The sequence below is a fragment of the Ambystoma mexicanum genome, unplaced genomic scaffold (assembly GCF_040938575.1).
Source record: "Ambystoma mexicanum isolate Mex_15411 unplaced genomic scaffold, UKY_AmexF1_1 Mex_scaf38, whole genome shotgun sequence".
NCBI lineage: Eukaryota > Metazoa > Chordata > Amphibia > Caudata > Ambystomatidae > Ambystoma > Ambystoma mexicanum.
In genome coordinates, this window is record NW_027182453.1 from 1575696 (window position 1) to 1596465 (window position 20770).

General features: G+C 45.6%; 2 pseudogenes; one reads left to right on the plus strand and one right to left on the minus strand.

Moving 5' to 3' along the window:
* LOC138559115 (zinc finger protein 585A-like) overlaps nucleotides 1–20770 on the minus strand; it is a 540244-nt pseudogene that overhangs the window by 368894 nt on the left and 150580 nt on the right.
* Nucleotides 1–20770, plus strand: part of LOC138559111 (zinc finger protein 615-like) — a 97820-nt pseudogene that overhangs the window by 29720 nt on the left and 47330 nt on the right.

Genomic DNA, 20770 nt, shown 5'->3' on the forward strand with positions numbered 1-20770 from the left:
ATGTTAATGCACATAGCAGTCGCAGACTATCCGTCTCTTTGCGTACATCGGCTGGCATCCATCTTGCTGAGGAAGGCAGCTGCTTTCTTACATGGTGGTACCTATCACCAAACGCAAAAAATATATACAAAGAGCACCATGTCGAAGAATGGGAAGGGAAAATAGAGTAGGTTTGCAAATTGTGTTCTTAAAAAGCAAACAGGAGAAAGTCATAGGGAGGACACCATAAGGGAATGCATGAACAACAGAAGTAACGTCTGCCTTCACCAATCATACTGCACTGCTACTGTACATGGGAACAAAGAACTAACAGCCAGAGTAACGACTGGCAAGTGCTAAGAGCAGAACGTCACTACAATGTACTAAGGAAGCAACTTTCTGTAATGATTGCACAGGTGCTGCAGTATGCAATAGTACATAAGTATAACGTGTCATTTTGAAACACAGCAATGCCAAGCACCTTAGCATGGCAGGAATTAAATGTCCCTCATGACGGAATGACTTTGTATAGTAACCCAATTGGTACGCACAGTAGTGTGTACCGTAAATTATGTACAATAAATTCCTGCATGTACCTCAAACACATTCTGTTTTCGGTAAGAAAACATATTGGAAAGGAAAGCAAGGCAGTGCAAGCCGCAACCCTTCCACAACAGCATGTGCGCATAACAAAGGAAAGAAACTCTGTAAATACCAAAATGGACAGGCTGGAAGTCAAAGTGAAGAAATTGGGGAACACTTTTGCCGCCTTAAAGGTTGCATACAAGGATATGTTTTGGACAAAATGGCACACGTGCACGTGTAGTCCTTTCCCATGCCGGAGGCCGCCATCCCCTCAAAGATCGTATCATGGGAGATGTTACGGTGACACAGCAATCTCTTGCTTTCCTAACAACCAAGTTCTGCAAATCTGCATTGCCCCACAGTAAGTATCCACTTGTGCTACCCTTTTCCTTGCCTAATGGCTTGTAGGAATGTGCACAAGTGAACGTTAATAATGAAAATGTTGCTAAGTGTTTGGGAGGTGTGCTTTTTTTTCCTGAAATGGCGTTCTCACTCAGCGGCACACAATCCTCGTTGCACCAGCAGGCTCTGCATGTCCGCATGTTGTCCACCACCTATCAATGCATGTGGGAGCAGACGTTTGTGTGTGCTGCAAGTCCACTCATGTGTATCTGTTCCTCTGTGTCCTGGTGATATCACCACTGCACAGCATATGCGAAGGAACGTTAATTTGCTCGTGGCGTCCACCCACGTCCTGCAGATAGCTATGCAGATAAACATCCCACCTGCTGTATCCTATAAATAGGCAGTGTCTTCCAAAATGGTCAGCGCACATGTGGCACACTAGTAGTCTGTAGAAAGTTGGCAATGGTGTGCATAGTATACCCATACGCACAACACAGTCTGCCCAAAACGCGTCCAGCAGAGTCGTCCCAAAGCATACATGCGAACATTCTGTGACCAACAATCTATAGGAATCTTAACGTTTCAAAAATAGTAATTAGCATAATGATGACGTCATGGAAAATGATGCCACATCAACTTGACCGTATGAAATGACAGTCCATGACATCACAGGACATTAAGTCACATGAACTTTGATTCAAATGAGTAACCTGTGCATAATGTGACCAGTTTCTGCCTCACCAACATACATTTTCTTCTTCAAACATACCAATAACAACAATGTAAATCACCATTCACTTTGGATTTTTAGAACTGCATAACACCTGGTTAACAATTTATTAGATCACGAAACTTGTACTTCTTTAGGAATAATTTAATAGTTCTTAAAACAAACATGTCTGTAGGTGAAGACGAGCAAATAAATAAAGTGATAATACTGTACTCGGTAGGTAAATGCAATAACTGTTTTAAATTTTAGAGGCCTAACACAACCTACATTTTTAACAAAAGACAAGTGTAAGTGGTGTTAGAAAACCTAATGTTATATTTAAATAAATAAGCATCAGAAAATTGGGCCAAAATATGATGAAACATATAATACAGGGCGGGAAATTCAGGGGAGCTGGGAGCTATTTAGTTCCTGCTTGTAGCATAGACGAGTCTAGCTAGCTTGACACCCAACAGTCACCAGGAGCTACATTTGACTCCCAGACCAAGTAGTGCCACACAAGCACACCTATGTGAATTTGGGACAATCTATAAATAAACATTATGACATGTATATGCCATTTAAGGCATAAGGGGTCATAAATAATAGATAAACCGATATGTTTCCATCTTTTGTGGAAGCTACATTTGCAGAACGATCTTCACTAGCTCCTTGTTGCCCAGTGGTAGCTCATGGTCACTGGTCAATGCTGGATACCCAGGAGTTGCTTTTCTCTCCTGATTCTCCAGTGATAGCTCCTGGTCACTGGTCAATGCTGGATACCCAGGAGCTGCTTTTAGCTCCCGCTTCTCCAGTGATAGCTCCCGGTCCCTGGTGAATGCTGGATACCCGAAGCTGCTTTTAGCCTTTGCTTCTCCAGTGATAGCTCCTGCTTCTCCAGTGATAGCTCCTGCTTCTCCAGTGACAGCTCCTGGTCACTGGTGAATGCTGGATACCCAGGAGCTGCTTTTAGCTCCTGCTTCTCCAGTGATAGCTCCTGGTCACCTGTCAATGCTGGATACCCAGGAACTGCTTTTAGCTCCTGCTTCTCCAGTGATAGCTCCTGGTCACTGGTCAATGCTGGATACCCAGGAGCTGCTTTTAGCTCCTGCTTCTCCAGTGTTTGCTCCTGGTCACTGGTGAATGCTGGATACCCAGGAGCTGCTTTTAGCTCCTGCTTCTCCAGTGATAGCTCCTGGTCACTGGTCAATGCTGGATACCCGGGAGCTGCTTTTAGCTCCTGCTTCTCCAGTGTTTGCTCCTGGTCACTGGTCAATGCTGGATACCCAGGAGCTGCTTTTAGCTCCTGCTTCTCCAGTGTTTGCTCCTGGTCACTGGTGAATGCTGGATACCCAGGAGCTGCTTTTAGCTCCTGCTTCTCCAATGCTAATTCTGAGGCCTGTAATACTAATTGAGTATTAGAGTAGAGCCCATAGTGTCCGTACTAAGTGGAAACATGTTGGAATCTCTGAATGAGAGGAGAGGGTAGGAACAAGAACATAAAGCAGAGGCATCAAACAGTGACAATTGAGTACAGGGTACACCCTTTGAAAGGTGCAGTAGAGGTCAACATAATATAGCACTCCGTTTCCTACACAGTCAGTCAGACCTCACAAGAAATATATACGCTGTTGGGGGTCTGTGAAAGGTGCATTAGCGACTTCAATACCATATCACTCAGTTTCCTACACAGTCTGTCAGACCAGACACGATACAGAAACACTGCGGGGGCCCTGTGAATGGTCTTCACCAGTGTGTCACAAAGGCATGTGACAGGCCTCGGGTAGGCTGGGGTAAAAGAGAATCTCTTGAAACCATTTATGGCAGAAATTGGGTATATTTCACTTTTGGCAATGTTCAAATGCCAACATACACAGTGGTTTGGCCAGAAGTCATTTGTAAGGTCTAGCCCCCGGGTCTTTTATTGCAATTCTTACACTTATACTCTGATTACTTAGTGTCAGTCATCATTACTCATAGTCCAACTCTTCCTTGTCACACTACTTATTTAAAGCGATCTGCCTTCCCATAAGACCCTTACCCTTATTTGTTTTTCAGAGCTGTAGCCCCTTGCAGTCCGGGATAAAAAGCACCTGACATGTCCAAGAATCTGCCTGTCTATACCAAAGTAAAACAGGCAGTAAAATATAAAATGCATCCAAGGTTCACAATGCTGCCTGATGGAGCCATGCATGTCACTGAGTCTGTAAACAGCACGGTATATAGTGCATATGCAGATAGCAGCAATCAGAGATGAAATGCAAGAATGCATAGCAAACAATTATGAACAGTAAAGTGCTAATGCTTGCAGCTATGTCGCTGACTGAGCCAGATCCGACCAATATACACCCCTACTCAGCCACTGGTGTTTGCCTCCCCGAGCACTGAGATTGGTAGGAGGAGGTCTTTGCTTGCAGCTCACAGCCAGTGCTGGTGTTGTCATTTAGTGAGGATCCTGCTGCAAGGACCTCTGGGAGCTGTAGTCATCAGGTTTGCAGTGAACCCACTCACACCCAGACCCACAGTGTGGGGGTGTATCCCACAGCGTGGTACTCAAATGCAGGGCATGTCGCCCTGGTGTAGCACCCTATTGGACTCTGAAGCTTTCACCCTTGTCCTTAGAGGTGCTGCCCCAGGTCAGGTCTCTGCTGAGTGCACCCCCTACCCTTGTTACCACTAACCTGCACACCTCCTAATCCACATCCAGTCCTATAAATATTTATTTCTAATTGGGGACATGTCTAATATCTTTTAAGTGTAGTATGAATTGCACAAAGCCTGGCTCCTGTTAAATAAAAAAGTATCAGCATTCCCATTCTAATGCCAAACATGGAGGGGGAGCAGGGGTTATGGCGATGTCCCCCCGCTTTCATGACATATGAAGCAGGGTACATTAAAGAAAGAAATGAAAGCACCCTGCGGCACCAGCTCCGACCCACGTTAGTGGGAGGGAACTGATGCTGCAGGGGTCCAGGAGAGTCAGCGGCACACTTCTGTGTGCCTCGCTCAAAAAGGTAACTGATGGGGAAAGCTGAATGGTAAAAAGTGATCTGTATGATCTCGCAATTTCCTGATGTGCAGTAATCATGTAGATCCCCTTCCAACACTACCCAGAAGATGAATGTCGGAAGGGTAAGTGGACGTGGATCACCTGGACTGTAGAAGAGTATGCCTTGTTCCTCACGCATATAGCGCAGGAAGAGGGCGTGTGGAAGGCAACTGCACAATACAACACCTGCGAGGCTGAGGAGGAGCAATCCATATCTAGGCTTCCCAGAGTCCTCCTCCCACCAATCAGTTGCTCAGGCCTCCTGCAGGTTCAGGCCTACCATGGTGGCATGGTGGTATGGTCCGCTGGGCATCCCTCCAAGGAAAGGGCCGTATTGACAATGGTAGCCAGGCACTAGAGTACAGAGAGGTGGGCATGGATAAAGGCAGCAAGGTGTGGTTTATTAGACCAAGCACTGGCAGGCAAAGTCATTCACAGTATCACAGCAGGCTGATGCGAGCTAATGATGCAGGGCGGCAAAGGGCCTGGCCCATCCACAGCTTTTACTCGGGCTAGAATTACATTGCCAACTTGTGGGAGAATATTCAGCCGTAGGTTCCTGACAGCCCAGCTGAAAGCAGTTCACAAAACTGTGGAACAATGCAAGGATCTGGGAAAACATGTGCATTACATTTTTGGTAGAGGAAGATAATGGCAAAGATATAAGTGCCTCTTGAATGAACCAATGGACCTGGCTCTGTTGGGAGGGGTACTGGGTCAAGGACCAGAATCTGGCTCATTCTGCTTCCTAGTGAAGAACCTCGATGATGGCATTTTTAATTCATTTTCACTCAGCGAGTTCAGAAGCGCACATGTAGAGACAAGGATGGAGGGTGTTGCGGTACAGCAGGGCTTTTTTATTGCAATCGCTCATTATTGTACATTGTGGCCAGATAAATCACCAAAATTGGATTCAAAGGGGACTTGAGTTTGATACGTGCCACACAGGGATATGGTAAGGCCAAGATTGTTAAATATTGTGGGCCTTGACATCCTATAAAAGTTCTGTTATGTTAACAATATTTATAACGCGCACGGTCACCAGAAGGCATCATGGTGCAAAGTGGAACAGACTGGAGCCACAGGAAGGCCTAGAATAGCCACATTTTAAGAAGATGGCAAAAGTGGAGGCTGCTTTAGCACACACAGCCTAAGGTTGTGGCTGCACAGTAGACACACCTGAGAACAGATGGGGGCCTTCCAGGGTTTATCCACTCGGAACATGGAGCACTCACAATGATTGTATTGGCTCACATCAACCTAGTGTTTGTCCTCCATACTGGAACACTCAAAGGTTCTTGCATATACTGTTGTGATAGCTACCTACACTAGATGCACAATAAATTTACTAAGGTAGGACTGGCAGGTGGGCGGTTGGTGTCTCGTGCATCCTGGTGTGACGAACTATGCATACTTTTCACACGTACATAAGTCTTATTCCATGGTTGATGCCATATGGGTTGCAACAGATGCTGGCAATGGGATTCTCACCTGTTCAGATAACGAATCTGGGGGATTATGTTGCATAGGTTCCCCTGGAGTAGGGTGAGTAGAATCTCCACCGTAAATCAACAGGAATCATGTGTGCAATCACTAAATGGTTTAAATCAATTTGTGGATATTGGCAGTGATCGGGCAACATCCCCATTGGTTGCTAGGGATGTGATGAAAGCAGTTCTTGGTCGCAGCACAGAGGGTACAGGGGCATGCTGAGATTCAACCTAGGGGGCAATTACCAGAATCCACAAAAAAGGGTCTAGCTCGGGTTAGGGGAGTCTGATAAGTAACCGACCCATTCACACCCACTCCCTAACAATAAAACAGACTATGTACCCCCTCGTGAAATCTACACAGTGGTATTTTGAACAGGGAAACAGAAGTGGAACCCATCTAGCAGATTACATTCAGTACCTAGCAATGAGGCATTTGTATAAATAATTAGGAGGGCAACTGGGGTGTTTTGGGGAGTTCGGGGAGTCTCTCATACACTTTACCTCATTGCCAGAAATGTCATTCTATTGGTCTCTGACACAAGCTTGTTCTTTCTGTCACTCCTGGGTTAGAGGGATGGGTTTGGAGTTTATCTAGGTTTAAAGTCCATGTTTGAATGTAGTGCCAGCGTGGCCTGTGCCATTCTCACTGTGGGAAGAGATTGGCCCTTTTCCTTTAATTCACAATGCATTATTTATTTCCTCAATGGTGCTGTTGGTTATATTATTCAAGTTTGGGCCAATACACATTTGCCCAAATGTAATGGAGTCATCAGTGATTACATAATAGACTGGTCGGACATATGGCCGATTGGTGACAAGCTGCTACTTACTTAGTGTCAAACGCCTGCCTTTATCATTTGTATATGGAAATTGGGAGATTCCATGCAATAATTGCTGAACAAATAGAATGATAGAACATATATACATGTTCCTGATGATTAAACTATCCATTTAAAAGGTTTATTCATCGAGCTGTATTTTGTTTTCTAATGGTTTGGATGCTAAAATGTTCTAAATAAAAATTAATCACACTATACCTGCTGCATGTTACCTCAGTCCCATTAAATGTTCTCAATGGAGCACCACTTCTCTGCCACCCAGTAGGGCTCCTTTCCCCAGATAGATGGCACTTCAAAGTCGTATAAGTTACTCTGTGAGCTCACATCACTGCTACCGAGTAGAGTTGCCTTATTACATGTGATGCCTGCGATTGTGATAGTGTTGAAACTAATAATGTGCATCTCCTTTTATGTTAATAGGTGACTGATGCCCCCAGAAATGCAACAACAGTGATTTTTAGATTCTCTGGACTAACGCAGTGAAAATCTTCATTGTTAGAATATGCAATTTCCAAGCATCTTAGAAGAGTGCACGTTTGGGGTCCAGTTGTCTTTTCAAAGTATTCAGGTGCTCAGATTGAGAAGCTTGTTGGATACATGAACATGATGGCTTCCGTCCATGCAACCCCTTCCTGGTAACATCCAGTAACGAAGCTTGTTCAGTCTGTTAATCCTGGGGAGTGGGATATCTAGCATGAAAATGACAATGTGTTATGTGCTGTAAGAAAATCACTTCTCATTTGTGCTCTGAATTAGGGAAACGGTTCAGTGAAAAAGGTCCTCTTATTGGCACCTGACAAAACAAATTGGCAATAAACTTTGCACATGCACAGAATGTTGGAGCAATTGCCATATTAAGAACATACTTATTGCCCTCATGAAGACATGGGTGAAAAACCTTATCAGTGCACTGAATTTGAGACTAGCCTCCATTTGCATGATACACTTATCTGCCACCATCAAATGCATAACAGTGAGAAACAACATGTCTGCAGTGAATGTGGGAAAGGGTTTGCTCAGAAGGGACATCTGATTAGCCACCAGAGAACACATACGGGCGAGAAACCTCATCAGTGCAGTGAATGTGGAAAAGGTTTTGCGTGGAAGCAAGAACTTATTAACCACCACAGAACACATACAGGTGAGAAACCTTATGGGTGCATTGCATGTGGGAAAGGGTTTGCTCAGAAGGGATCTCTTATTCGCCATCAGAGAACACATACAGGTGAGAAAGCTTTCGAGTGCAGTGAATGTGGGAAAGGGTTTGCTCAGAAGGATTATCTGATTAGCCACCAGAGAACACATACAGGGGGGAAACCTCATGAGTGCATTGAATGTGGAAAAGGGTTGCTAGAAAGCGAGAGCTTACTTTCCACCATAGAACACACACAGGTGAAAAACATTATGAGTGCAGTGAATGTGGGAAAGGGTTTGCTCAGAAGGAACAGCTGACACTCCACCAGAGAACACATACAGGTAAGAAACCTCATGAGTGCACTGAATGTGGGAAAGGTTTTGCTCTGAAGCAACGCCTTATTATCCACCAGAGAACACATACAGGTGAGCAACCTTATGGGTGCATTGAATGTGGGAAAGGATTTGTTACAAAGAGAGAGCTTACTATCCACCAGAGAACACATACAGGTGAGAAACCACATGAGTGCAGTGAATGTGGGACAGGATTTGCTCGGAAGCAATGCCTTATTAATCACCAGAGAACACATACAGGTGAGAAACCTTATGAGTGCACTGAATGTGGGAAAGGTTTTGCTCGGAAGCAATGCCTTATTATCCATCAGGGAACACATACAGGTAAGAGGCCTTATGGGTGCATTGAATGTGGGAAAGGGTTTGTTACAAAGGGTGAGCTTATTAGCCACCAGAGAACACAAACAGATGGAAAACCAAATGAGTGCAGTGAATGTGGGAAAGGGTTTGCTCAGAAGAGATATCTTATTCGCCACCAGAGAACACATACAAGTGAAAACCCTCATAAATGCACTGAATGTGGGAAATGTTTCAGTCAGAACAGTTCCCTTATTAGGTACCAGACAAAACATGCAGGATGTTGTTATCTGCCATGAGGGAGGACATGTAGGTGGTGAAATCTCTTCTGCAATTGAAGGTGCTTCTGATAGAACAAGGTGCTTCTACAATGCTACTGAGTGTGGCATGGCTGTTGCCTAATACTGTGAAGAACCTGCCTCCACTGTGGTTCTTGGTTTCCTTTGGCACACAAATGATGGCTGATTATGATTGTTGAATCACTGCTGTTTGAAATGCATCCCTTCTGGAATGTTCAGAAGGGAGACTGTACCTTCTGTGTTAAGGTAACCATCCTATGGAACACTTTGCCTAAGGACCTCATGCTAATGAATGGACACCAACATTTTGGAAAAAGACCCAGTGGTTGAATCAATAACTATAGACCCTCATTGGATATATTAGATGTCCCCCCCCCCCTCCCTTCCTATTTTACAGGGAAGCTCCCAACTACTGAAATGGAACCCAGAGGGCATCTTGTCTTTTTCTGTACTGATATTATGCTCTTGCTACATAGATTCTAAAAAAGGATTCAGGCTCAGAGTGCATTTCCCTTCTCCACTCCATTGCACAGCTCTATCAATGTACAACCCTTACAACATACTAAAATCAAAGGTTCTGCAACACATCCACGACAGTTCCTGTCACAACTAATGCAAATGTATAGGGATAGAGAAGGTTTTCACAGGAGAGGGGTATAATATGCATTACATAACAGTGTTATTAATTACCATTTCACTGTACCAACGTCTAAAAGACCAGAATGACTAACATTTTTAAAAAAGCATGTATTTATTGACACACATAAAAATCCCTCATACATTCTTTCTAGAATAACACAATATTCCAACTCTCCAAGTTCACATAGAATTCAAACACATTTGCTTGGCTGTTAAGCATCAACTCTCGTCTTCTAATATCAATTCAATCTACTTGATGTCTTTAGTCAAGGACATTCCAAAACATGTCAAGCATATAAAGCCCTGTCCAACTCCACCTGGGGTTTAAATCGCCTTATCCCTTCTGTTTAAGGAACATCTAAGTCCAAATAGACCTGCTCTATCATTGAAGCAATATATATGAAACGGCATCACATTTCTAAAGGCAAATCACAATGGTTTAACCTTTAAAGTAATAACTTGTAAAGGCTCATCGAAACCATCCTATGGCAAATCACAATATATTCAGCAGTACATTTCAATGGGCCTCATTAGGGGTTGGGCGGTCCGGAATTAACAGTGGCAGTAAACCCGCCGCCACTGTTAATTCGGGGCCACCCGATCCCGAGTCCTGCAGGCGGGAGGTGATCTTCCCGCCAGGTCTGACCTGGCGGGTTTAACACCTTCCGCCTGCAGGCTGACGAGGAAACACCGGCAGCATCACGAGATGCTGCCGGTGTTTCCATGATCCCCATTCCCATTGAGTAATGGGATTGGGGATTAACACCATTCCGCCTCCTTGACTCCCGGGACACCGGGGTCGTAATGCCCTGGTATTTCCGAGACTCACGGAGGCGGAATGGTAATACGAGTTCGGCGGTAACCAGGTGGTTTTACCGCCGCGGTTACCGCCAGACTCGTAATGAGGCCCAATGTATATCATAATGTTCAATGCATAGCAAAATGGGAGTACATTATTCCATCAAGCAAACCCCATTGCACTACTATGCAAATCATGACTCAAAGGGACAGCTTAAGGCATACGCCCCTTGCTCCCTCTGACAGGATCTCAGCATGGCATTGCCTCAGCAAGTCAGCCAGCCCGCCCCTGTATAGATGCTTCTCAACCTTTAACATTCTGATGTCAGGTGCTATAAACCTAATTATTTCCAGATTTGACTATGGCAATGACATTTATTCTGTGCTCCTTGGCATGTGTGACTAACTTCAGATGGCACAGAAAGTGCTAACCTGCTTCTTTCAGGCATTGACAAATGTGGCCATTTCACTCTTTCATTACGAGCCACACGGGCTACCTGTGACCTCTCGCATTGGGTTTAAGGTGCTTTGTCTAGCTCATTGCGCCATTCATGGCAAATGCCCCACCCCATTCTGCATTGGATCCTTTCACCGTTGTCCTCCTTGTGCCTTTAAATCTATTATTCTAGAGGAGGAGGTGATGTACTTCTTCGTTTTTTTTCTTCTTTCTTTTGCTCCCTATATCTGGAATGCCCTCTGTCTAAGATTGCATGCCACCACCGACCATATGACCTTCAGAAGCTTGCTGAAGACCGATCTGTTCTGGTTTGTCTTTTCTTCATTTTGCTGGATTCTCATATGTTTTAATGTCCACCTGCTGTTAGAACCCATACACCTTTGGCTGAATAAGTTCCATAGAGAATTATTTTTGTAATTTTAAAAAAAGGCAGCTTTTAATACCATCCCTACAATAAGCGGTGTATTAACCATTTACTCCCCAAGAATTTGCAAGTACTCCCTTCAAATATGCTTTCTGCCTCTCAGGTTCATGAATATATTGAGGCCAGTGATGCCAGCCAGGCAGTACCAGTGGATGGTGGTCTACAGAGATTTCTCCCTGATGTATGGAAACTATAAAGTAAACAATTTATATTTTATTGTATATGAATTGCTAGTTGTAAAGAAGTGTGCATTTCAAAAAATTCACATTTTTTCTACTTAAATTATGAGAAAACGTGCCTCTTGGTAATGTTTTTTCTGATGGATGTTCCTGCCACGGATTCCTCATCTATGATATCATGAGGCTATTGCCATATCCTAACGCAGCTGTTCCCTGGAAACATTTCCACCGCTAGGGGGTGCTGCACCACTCTGCATCTGTCCGCACCTCTACAAGTCCCCTGCCAAAATGTTGTCTGGCCAGTATAAGTAGTGGTGCCATGACCTCAGTTTCACCCTCTTTCGCTAAAATTCTGGGGCAGGTAGGGAGTGCGATGAGGAATCTATGGCAGGAATATCCATCAGAAGCAACATTACTGAGAGGTAAGTAATTTGTTCTACTAATGGATACCGTCCTGCCACAGATTCCACATCTGTGATGGACTCCCTAAGCAGTATGAAATCTGGAGGAGGGAGGAAAGCAAGGACACCACCTAAACCAGAAAACTCAGAAGGACTGCCCTATCAATAATGGTGATACTGGCCCACAAGGGAATCCAAGCAGTAATGCATAGCGAACGTGTGCAGAGACGCTCACATTGCTGCCAGGAAAATGGCCAGGACAAGGGACCCCCATTGCCAGGCAGAAGTGACAGCCCATACTCTGGTAGACTGAGCCCTGAGACCCTCATGCACATCCTTCACACCCAGATCATAGCATTATGTGATGCAGAGAATGATCAACCTAGACAGGGTCTGTTTGGTCACAGCCCTGCGAGCACCAGTGTAACCAACAAAAAGCTGGTCATCCTTCCTAGCGTCTCGAGTATGAGTGATGTAGAACTTTAGGACCGATACTGGCTCCAATCGATGAAATCCTTCCTCTGCCTTAGAAGGCTGAGATGGAGGGAAGAACACAGGAAGATGGATATGAGAGAGATGGAAATTTGACATGACCCACAATCCTGGGTGCCGTGGTCTTCGCCCAGACAGTACTAGAAATCGTGATACAGATTGAAGGCAGACATCTGCCTATCGCAGTCTGCTCATGGCTTAAAATCGAAGGCCTTTGATGAAGTCTGCATGGCGAATCACTTTTAGAAAAGCTTGACGAGCATGTTCCCGATAAGCGAGCATAGTGCGTGGAAAAAAGGAACTATGGGCCCTGCACTTGAAATGACATCGAGGCCAGTATAAGTAGCAGGGACCATAGTTCCTTTTTTTCCATAGAGGCTTTGGACGGACCTGACGCAGCCATTCCCTTACTGTGGCTACCATCTATCGGCTAACTGGTCAGATCTCCTCCTTCCTCTCCGAGTGGGCGGACCTCTCCTCTTCCCTTCTGGTATCGACCACTCAACTCCTCCTTCTTGGAGACTTTAACTTCCACCTGGATGCTTCATGTCCGTCCTCTGGACTCTTTCATGACCTCTGCGACTCTCTCTCACTCTCTATCCTCCCCTATGGCCCGACTCACTCTGAAGGGAATACTCTTGATGTTCTTATCTCTACAAACCTTCCCCTCTCTATCCCTCTCACCACTCCTCTCTTCTGGAGTGATCACTTTCTCCTTTCCTTCCAGCTCTCTCTCTCCACCCCTCAGGCCAAGCCAACTCCAGCACTGCCACCTACCTTCTCGGTTACCTGACCCATGAAGCGTGTGTCAGTTTCTGCCACTTTCTCACTCACCCCCAGTCCCCATTTGGCTGAATCACACCCTGACACAGCCCTCTCCATGCTCCACTCTGCTATATCTGATACTCTCAATGTTCTTGCCCCTGTCATGAGGATCCACTTGAAGCCCAAAGCCAAGTGCAACTCCTAGTATGACTCAGACCTCACCACCCTTAAATGCAAGTGCAGGGTGGCTGAGAGGAAATGGTGTGCTTCTGGTACATCCTCTGACAAACTGGCATGCTGCCTGCTCCAAAGGCAATACCGGCTCTTTGTCCGCACCAAGAAGCGAGCCCACATCCAAGTCTTCATCTCTGGAGTATCTAACAACTCAGCCAAACTCTTTAAAATCTGCAAGGAGCTGGCCAATCCTACTGCAGTCTCTACCTCTCCTGTCCCCTCCCAGGCCCTCTGCAGGGACCTGGCCTCTAATTTCATTTCATTTCTAAAACTCAGGACATCCTGTCCTCTCTCTCTTCCTCTCCTCCTCCCTCTATCCCATCTCTTCCTCTAGCCCTTCTTCAGCCATCTCTCCTCCCTCCTTCTCTGCCTTTCCCCTGTTCTCCCCAGACAAGGTTTCTACACAAGTTCGATCTATTAAAGTATCGCCAAAACAGGTTCACCCGTGTTCCTCTAAAACCATCAAGGACCACATTGACACCTTGGCCCCTGCTCTAGCTGACTTCTGCAACCACTCTTGCCAATTTAAAAGATCTTGGGCCTCATTCCGAGGTTGGTGGTAAGGGATTAACGGCGCCGGGAAGGGTGCGGGAGCCGTCAACCCCTTACAGCTGCATTACGAGGTCCCTTAGCGGGACCCGCTAAAGGACCAGCATGCTAACAACCGGCCCGTTATTAACATGGTCCCCATTCCCATTGAGGCCTATGCCAGTTGTTGCTGCTTCATCTGTAAAAACAGATTCTGTGTAGTATTGTGTCTCGAGGTCCGTGGCTTCTGCCCCTCCCACTTGAGCTTTGTTTTATTATAGTTGGGCGATTTTGAGTTTGGCTTCTCTCTTTTGTTTGTAGTGCAAGTGCTGTTATTCTTGCGCCTTGTGTTGGCATACTCGAGTCGTAATGCTGTTTTCAGCCTACACTTGTCTAACACTTTCCATTTCTTCTAACCTAGGATTTATACTGTCCTCCTCACTGCTCATGCCATCTGAGCTTTCAGACACATCGGCCGGGCTAAGTAGATTTACTTTTCCTGCCTTCGAATGTGGCTTGATATTGTTGTTTATATTTTGTTCCTGGCATATGTCTGACTCCTTTTGCTCCCCTCTCTCCAATACTGCTGTACCCTGTCTTCCTTCTCGGTGTGGACTTATCGCATTTGTTAATTCTTCACCTGATGACCCTTGGTGATCGTCCCTCTCCATGGACCATCTATTTATCGTCTGGTCATAGTTTTCTTTCTCTTGTTGTTGTGAGGTTGCCATAATGGCTTGTACTAGAAGAGAGATATTTGAGGGTGGTGTGTCATCGTTAATCATTTCAGTGATATCTTTATCACTATCAACGTTTTCTCGCTGTTGTTCATCATCAGGGGTGACTGATTTTCTCCCCCTTCACATATCAATCTCTAGCTTTGGGTTCCAAACTGTGTTATTACCCACTTCGCGGGGCTCTTGTTTGTGCTCCAACTCCTTCTGTGTTCGCATTTGTAATTTGCTCTCTCCTACGGTTAACTGCTCCCATTGAACCCTGTCGGGATTTTTCTTTGCAGTAAATTCCTTATCCCTTGATTCCCTTGTTTCCTCCTTATTCAGATTCTTCCATTTTCCTCTTTTTGTTTCTATCGCCGGGAGAGCACACAGCGTTTGGGCACTTGTACTTTTTTCCAAATTTCTTTCTTGTTCCGTCTTGTCGCTTTTCCGACTGGGGGTTAATGTCTGATGTTGTTCACTTCTCATTGTTTTCACCCGGCGCTTTTCGTTTTACTATGCCTCTTGTATGGGACTTGTGTGTTGTTTCAATCTGCTCCGCTGAGCTGCCGGGTACCTTCCTTTGCCGAGGGGAGGGCTTTAACAGGCTTCTGCGCTCCAGGCCTGTGTCTTTGCTTCTCGTCCTTTGACTGCGCAGTCTTCTCCCCTCGTCCTCCTGGAAGCGTTTTGTTGCCAAAGCGTCCCAGCGGTCACGGACGGCAGCAGACTGCTGCAACCTCTGCTACCAGCTCTGCGGCCGCTCCGCCGTGCCTCAGGGATTATGTAGATTGCCCCGCCTTCGACTCCAGTGAAGGTAGGAGAAAGACTGCAGACAAAAAGAACGTGGTGACTGCAGCAGATTGCTACAACCTCTGCTACCAGCTCCGTGGCCACTCTGCGGCGCCTCTGGGATTATGTACATTGCTCCGCCTTCGACTCCAGTGAAGGTAAGAGAAAGACTGCAGACAAAAAGAATGTGGTGACTGCAGCAGACTGCTACAATCTCTGCTACCAGATATTATGTGCACTGGACTTGTGCCAAACAAGGAGCTGTTTAGCTGTCTTTACATCGGAATGTACAAAGGGAATGAGGTATTGGACTGTATGTGCACAAGACTATGCACGGGGAGAGAGCTTAGGGACTGTATGCACAACAGAATGTACACAGGGAGGTAGCCATGTAGTGCTAGTAGTATGTGCACCATGCTACTAAATAATAGGTTTGACAGGAGAAGGTCCCACCTCCTTCTCTGGGGCTCACATAAGGCTCAACTCAAACCTAGGAGAGAACTGACAGCTCTCTCTCTCTCTCAGACCATCCTCATGTGGATGTCATTGACACTTGACAGATCTCTTCACCATCCTTCCACTGGGTCTGACCACTACTGAGTACAGCAGAGGAGCTACCTTGGGAACGGTCATACAGTATGGTGTCAATGACTGACTTGGCAGTCATTCTATGTGGGGTGGCAAAGGCCATATGGGATTGTGATCGGCAATCAATGTTAGTAAGATTTTCACAGAACTGGTAAATCTTCCTGACCTGGATCAACCCCAGAACATTTTGCTTTAATAGTGGAATATTTTTCCTTAATACCTCAGTGAGTGGGAACCTTTTTCCACACTCAGAGAATCTTTAACTCTTTTTATGGGTGTCATTTATTTGACTCTCCACAGTGTATTTTTAAAGGTATCCTCTACAACAACTTATTGGCAATATGTGCCTGTTTTTGCTGGGTTGTCATAGGGGCTCCCCTTTTAATTTTCCTTTGATAACCTTGAAAGAACTACAGTTCCCAAGGGTAGAAAGGATCTTTGGACCCCTTTTACATTTAATTCTGTGAAGCCACCACACCCCACCTTATGTGGAGTGCTGGGGAGATACAATGTATTCCCTTTCACATTAAATCTGTAACAATTCTGTTACAGGGACAAGCTTACCTGCAATGGCTGGTGGCAGTGATACCTTGTATTAATTTGGTGCACATTTACCACAGGCTGTGTTCACAGCTGCAGTATCGGCACCTAAGGGTGCTCATTTTACGAACATGGCACCTGTCTTCTTTGTTTGCCATTTTAGTGTTTATTGTTCTTTCTTGTTCCTTCCTCTGACATCCAGGGTGGGAAATTCCATTGTGTGATTTTTATCTTCGGCGGGAGTCCCCTGGACTCCCTGCCCAGGCTTGAGTCTGTCTTTGAGAGCAGGAAGTGAGGAAGGAGTCTAAAACTCCACAGACCTTTGTCTTCCTCCTTGCCTGAATGGGGACAAATCCCAGTGGGGTGCTGGCTGTCCTGATTGGACAACCAGACCGTCCCTTCTTGTAAAAAGCATGGAGAGAATGCAGAAAATGTACTGTAGTTCCTTATAAATACTGGAACCTGGAAGCTGAAGACAAGTCAACCACTGGAACCAAAACCAAAGAGGATGATGAAGGGATGAAGGAAAAGTGGTTGAAATGATTTCCAGCGACCGGAGAGCCTGCTGTGTAACCGGAGCCTGCTGTAGCCCTTCCTTCCAATCGTTCTGGGGACTCCGAAGATGACGACCCCAATGCAGAGCCTGGTGTGACCCACTAGACTCAGGAAGACCTGCATTTTGAGCCATTCCACGCATTGCTGCAATACCCCAATACTCTGGGCTGTCGAGCCACTGTGCGGTGCACGATCTTCCGAATTCTGAATCTTGCTGAAACTTCGTGGGCATCCTGGTGGATTTCCAGAGACATGAATTGAGTCCGAAAAGTCCCCTCAACAGAATGCTGGACCTTTGTAATGATGACAATTCAATGCGATTTTCTGTCTTCTTCTGTGCTCCTTGAAAAGGGACCAAATCCGCAGTACCGCATTCAGCTGCGAGAAACACCTTGCCTACAGCCTTCATCGAACCCTGCTGCAAAGTCCCCTCCAAGGTCCTGTTTTCAGTCACCACGACAAGGAATCCACTAACCGGGTTTTTGGCTGCAGATCCTGAAGTCCTCCAGCTGCAGAATCTTCTTCAATGCTGAGGTACTATGTTGGCTTGGGTATGTACTTACCTTAAGAGTCTTAGGATTTCTGTGTAGCAGTGGGGTGTTGTCTGTGATGGGAGGCTGAGGATGGAACCCTGATGATAGAGCTCTTTCTACACCTACTCGGGAACAAAGAGCCTTCAAGAATTTGGAAACGTGTTGGCTGCCTCGGTCTGAGATAATCTTATCAGGAAGACTGTGTAACCGGAAAATGTCCTGAGCAAAACACCTCTGCCATCTCCATAGCGGCTGGTAAAGGAGAAAAATGTGCTAACTTGGTGAGAGTATCTATCATTACCATGATACAGGTACAGGAGTTTGACACGGAAGGTCAACTATAAAGTCTGTGGAAATGAGCCCCCAAGGACGCGTATGCATTTCCGATTGAGTCAAAAGGCAGAGGGGTTTGCCAGATGGGTATTTGGCTATGGCACAGACCGGGCATGCTTGAAGATAATCCTTGACGTCTCTCTTAAGATCCCGCCAGAAAAAAGATCTTGCAACGAGTTCAGTGGTGTTGGACTGTCCTCTGTCCGGCTGTGAGTGAATCGTGACACCAGCTAATTATCCTCTTATGCAAAGGACCTGAAGGAATGTACAGACGATTTCCAAAATATATCAATCCGTCTTATTCCATATAAGGAGTCTTTCTCTGATGCAGAAGTCTGGGCATTTCTGAGATCAAATCTGTTTTGACCTCCTGAAGAAAGGTATTGACTAGTCCGAGAATCTTATTTCTCTGGAACATGCGCTCTCTAGGATGCATAACGCCGTCTATAACGGACTCTTTCCAAGATAAGGCATCAGCTACCTTGTTGTTGGTACCGGATAGATAGGTGATTTGGAAATCATACTGGGCGAAGAAATAAGCCCATCAGGCTTGCCTTGAGTTAGCGCACTCCAAAGTTTTTGTTGTCTGTTCTGATGATAAATCCATGTAGGGATGCCATAAGTAGGTGCCGCCATTCCTCACAAGCCTGCTTCATGGCTAACAGTTCCTTTTCTAAGACCGAATAATTAAGTTGACTGGAAGACAGTGTTTTAGAAAGATAAGCTATGGGGTGTTCAAGACCTTCATAGGATTGCAGAAGGACAGCCCCTATAGCCATGTCTGATGCATCTGTCTCGACAATAAACTGCCTGGTCTGATTGGGGTGACGAAGAATGGGAGCAGAACAGAAGAGTCTTTTCAAGCAACCAAACCTCTGCTCTGCCTCTGCAGACCACTTGAAGGGACCAACGTTCTTTTTAAGCAATCTGGTGATGGGAAGATTAATCTTCGGTAAAAATTTGATAGACTGAGGAATCTTTGCAATTCCTGGACGGTAGTAGGAGAGGCCCAATCAAGTATGGCTGACACTTTGCCTTGGTCCATTGAAATACCTTCTTCTGACAGAATGTACCCTAGATAGGATACAAAGGAAACCGCAAAGACACACTTCTCAGGTTTGACTAGGAGTTGGTTCTTGGGTAGTCGTTCTAATACCTGCTTGACGTGAAGAATATGTTCTTCTAGATTCGAGGGAAAAAATCAAAATATCATCCAGGTATATGATTACCGATACCAACAGTAAGTTTGAAAACATCCAGTCCATAAACCACTGAAATGCTGCTGACGCATTCACCAGTCCGAAAGGCATCACCTTATATTCAAACAAACCAAACGGGGTATGGAAGGCTGTCTTCCACTCATCCCCCTTGGCAATGCGAAGCAAATGGTAGGCATTCCTGAGGTCGCATTTGGTTAAAATGTGTGCTCCTTGCACTGCCTCGATAATATCTATTATCAACAGCATGGGGTAGCGGTCACAGACAGTTACCTTATTGAGGCCCCTATAGTCTATACAGGGCCGGAGTTCAGTTGAGTCTCTCTTTTTGATGAAAAACAAAGAAGCTCCTGCCAGAAACCGTTCTGCAAATTGGCATCCAAATAGTCTTGCAGTACTTGTTTCTCAGTTTGGGTTAAAGAAAACATTTGACCAAACGGAACTAGAGCATTAGGTTCCAGATCTATGGTACAATCCTCAGGCCTGTGTGGAGGTAATGTAGCTGGTTTCCTTTTCGTGGAAACTCCCTGGTAAGGAGAACAATACTGTGATAGGGCGTGCACTCCAACATGATCATCTGCTAACACAGTCATGGTTTGAACATCACTTCTGTTGGGAAAGCAGTGAGGTCTAAAGAATGTGGAACAAAAACTCAATTGATTGTCTATCCAGTTAATCTGAGGATTATGCCTTCTCAGCCATGTAATTCCTAGTATAATAGGAAAATGAGCGGCTCGTATAATGTCAAATTTGAGAACTTCTGAGTGTTGGAAGATGGTAACGGGCAAATCCTCAGTGGTATGTGTTATGGGTCCCGAAAAGAGGGGAGAACCATCCACTCCTTCCACCTTTTGATCTTCTTTGCGGGCTACCCTTCAGAGGCCGACCATAGAGTGTCAACAAAATTCCCTGCAGCACCACAATCCAAGAGGGCTAGGGATTCCACTGACTTCTTGTTGATGTCGATGAGTCAGGAATCACCATTAGCCTGGAATCCTCAAACGAAACGTAGGGACTGAGGGATTTTGCAGGATGCCCCTCGGACCCTAGTCCCTACTGGCGCCAAGGAAGATCGTTTCCCTGTTGTTTGATTGGAACTTTAGAGCAGTCTTTGAGGAGGTGTTGGTCAGAACCGCAATAGTCACAAAGTCCCTTCTCCTTTCTTCGTCTTCTGTCCGCTGTTGAAAGAGGGCCTCTAGTAGCCTCAATCTGCATGGGTTCTTCATGAGAGTGGGAGGACGAGTGTGAAGGTGATGAAGAAGCCATGGGGTCAGAGAGATGGACTGCGGCCCGGTGTCTATGTCGTTCCGAGCGCCGTTTCTGGAGACGATACTCAATCTGCAATATGGATGACAGCAAGTCTGAAAAGGTCGGCGGTCGAGAAGATCTAGCGAGCTCGTCCTTTACCTCTTCTTTTAAGCCTCTTCAAAAGATGGCATATTGAGCTTGTTCCAGCCATCCAGCCCCAGCTGCCAAGGTTTTGAAGGTAGAGATATATG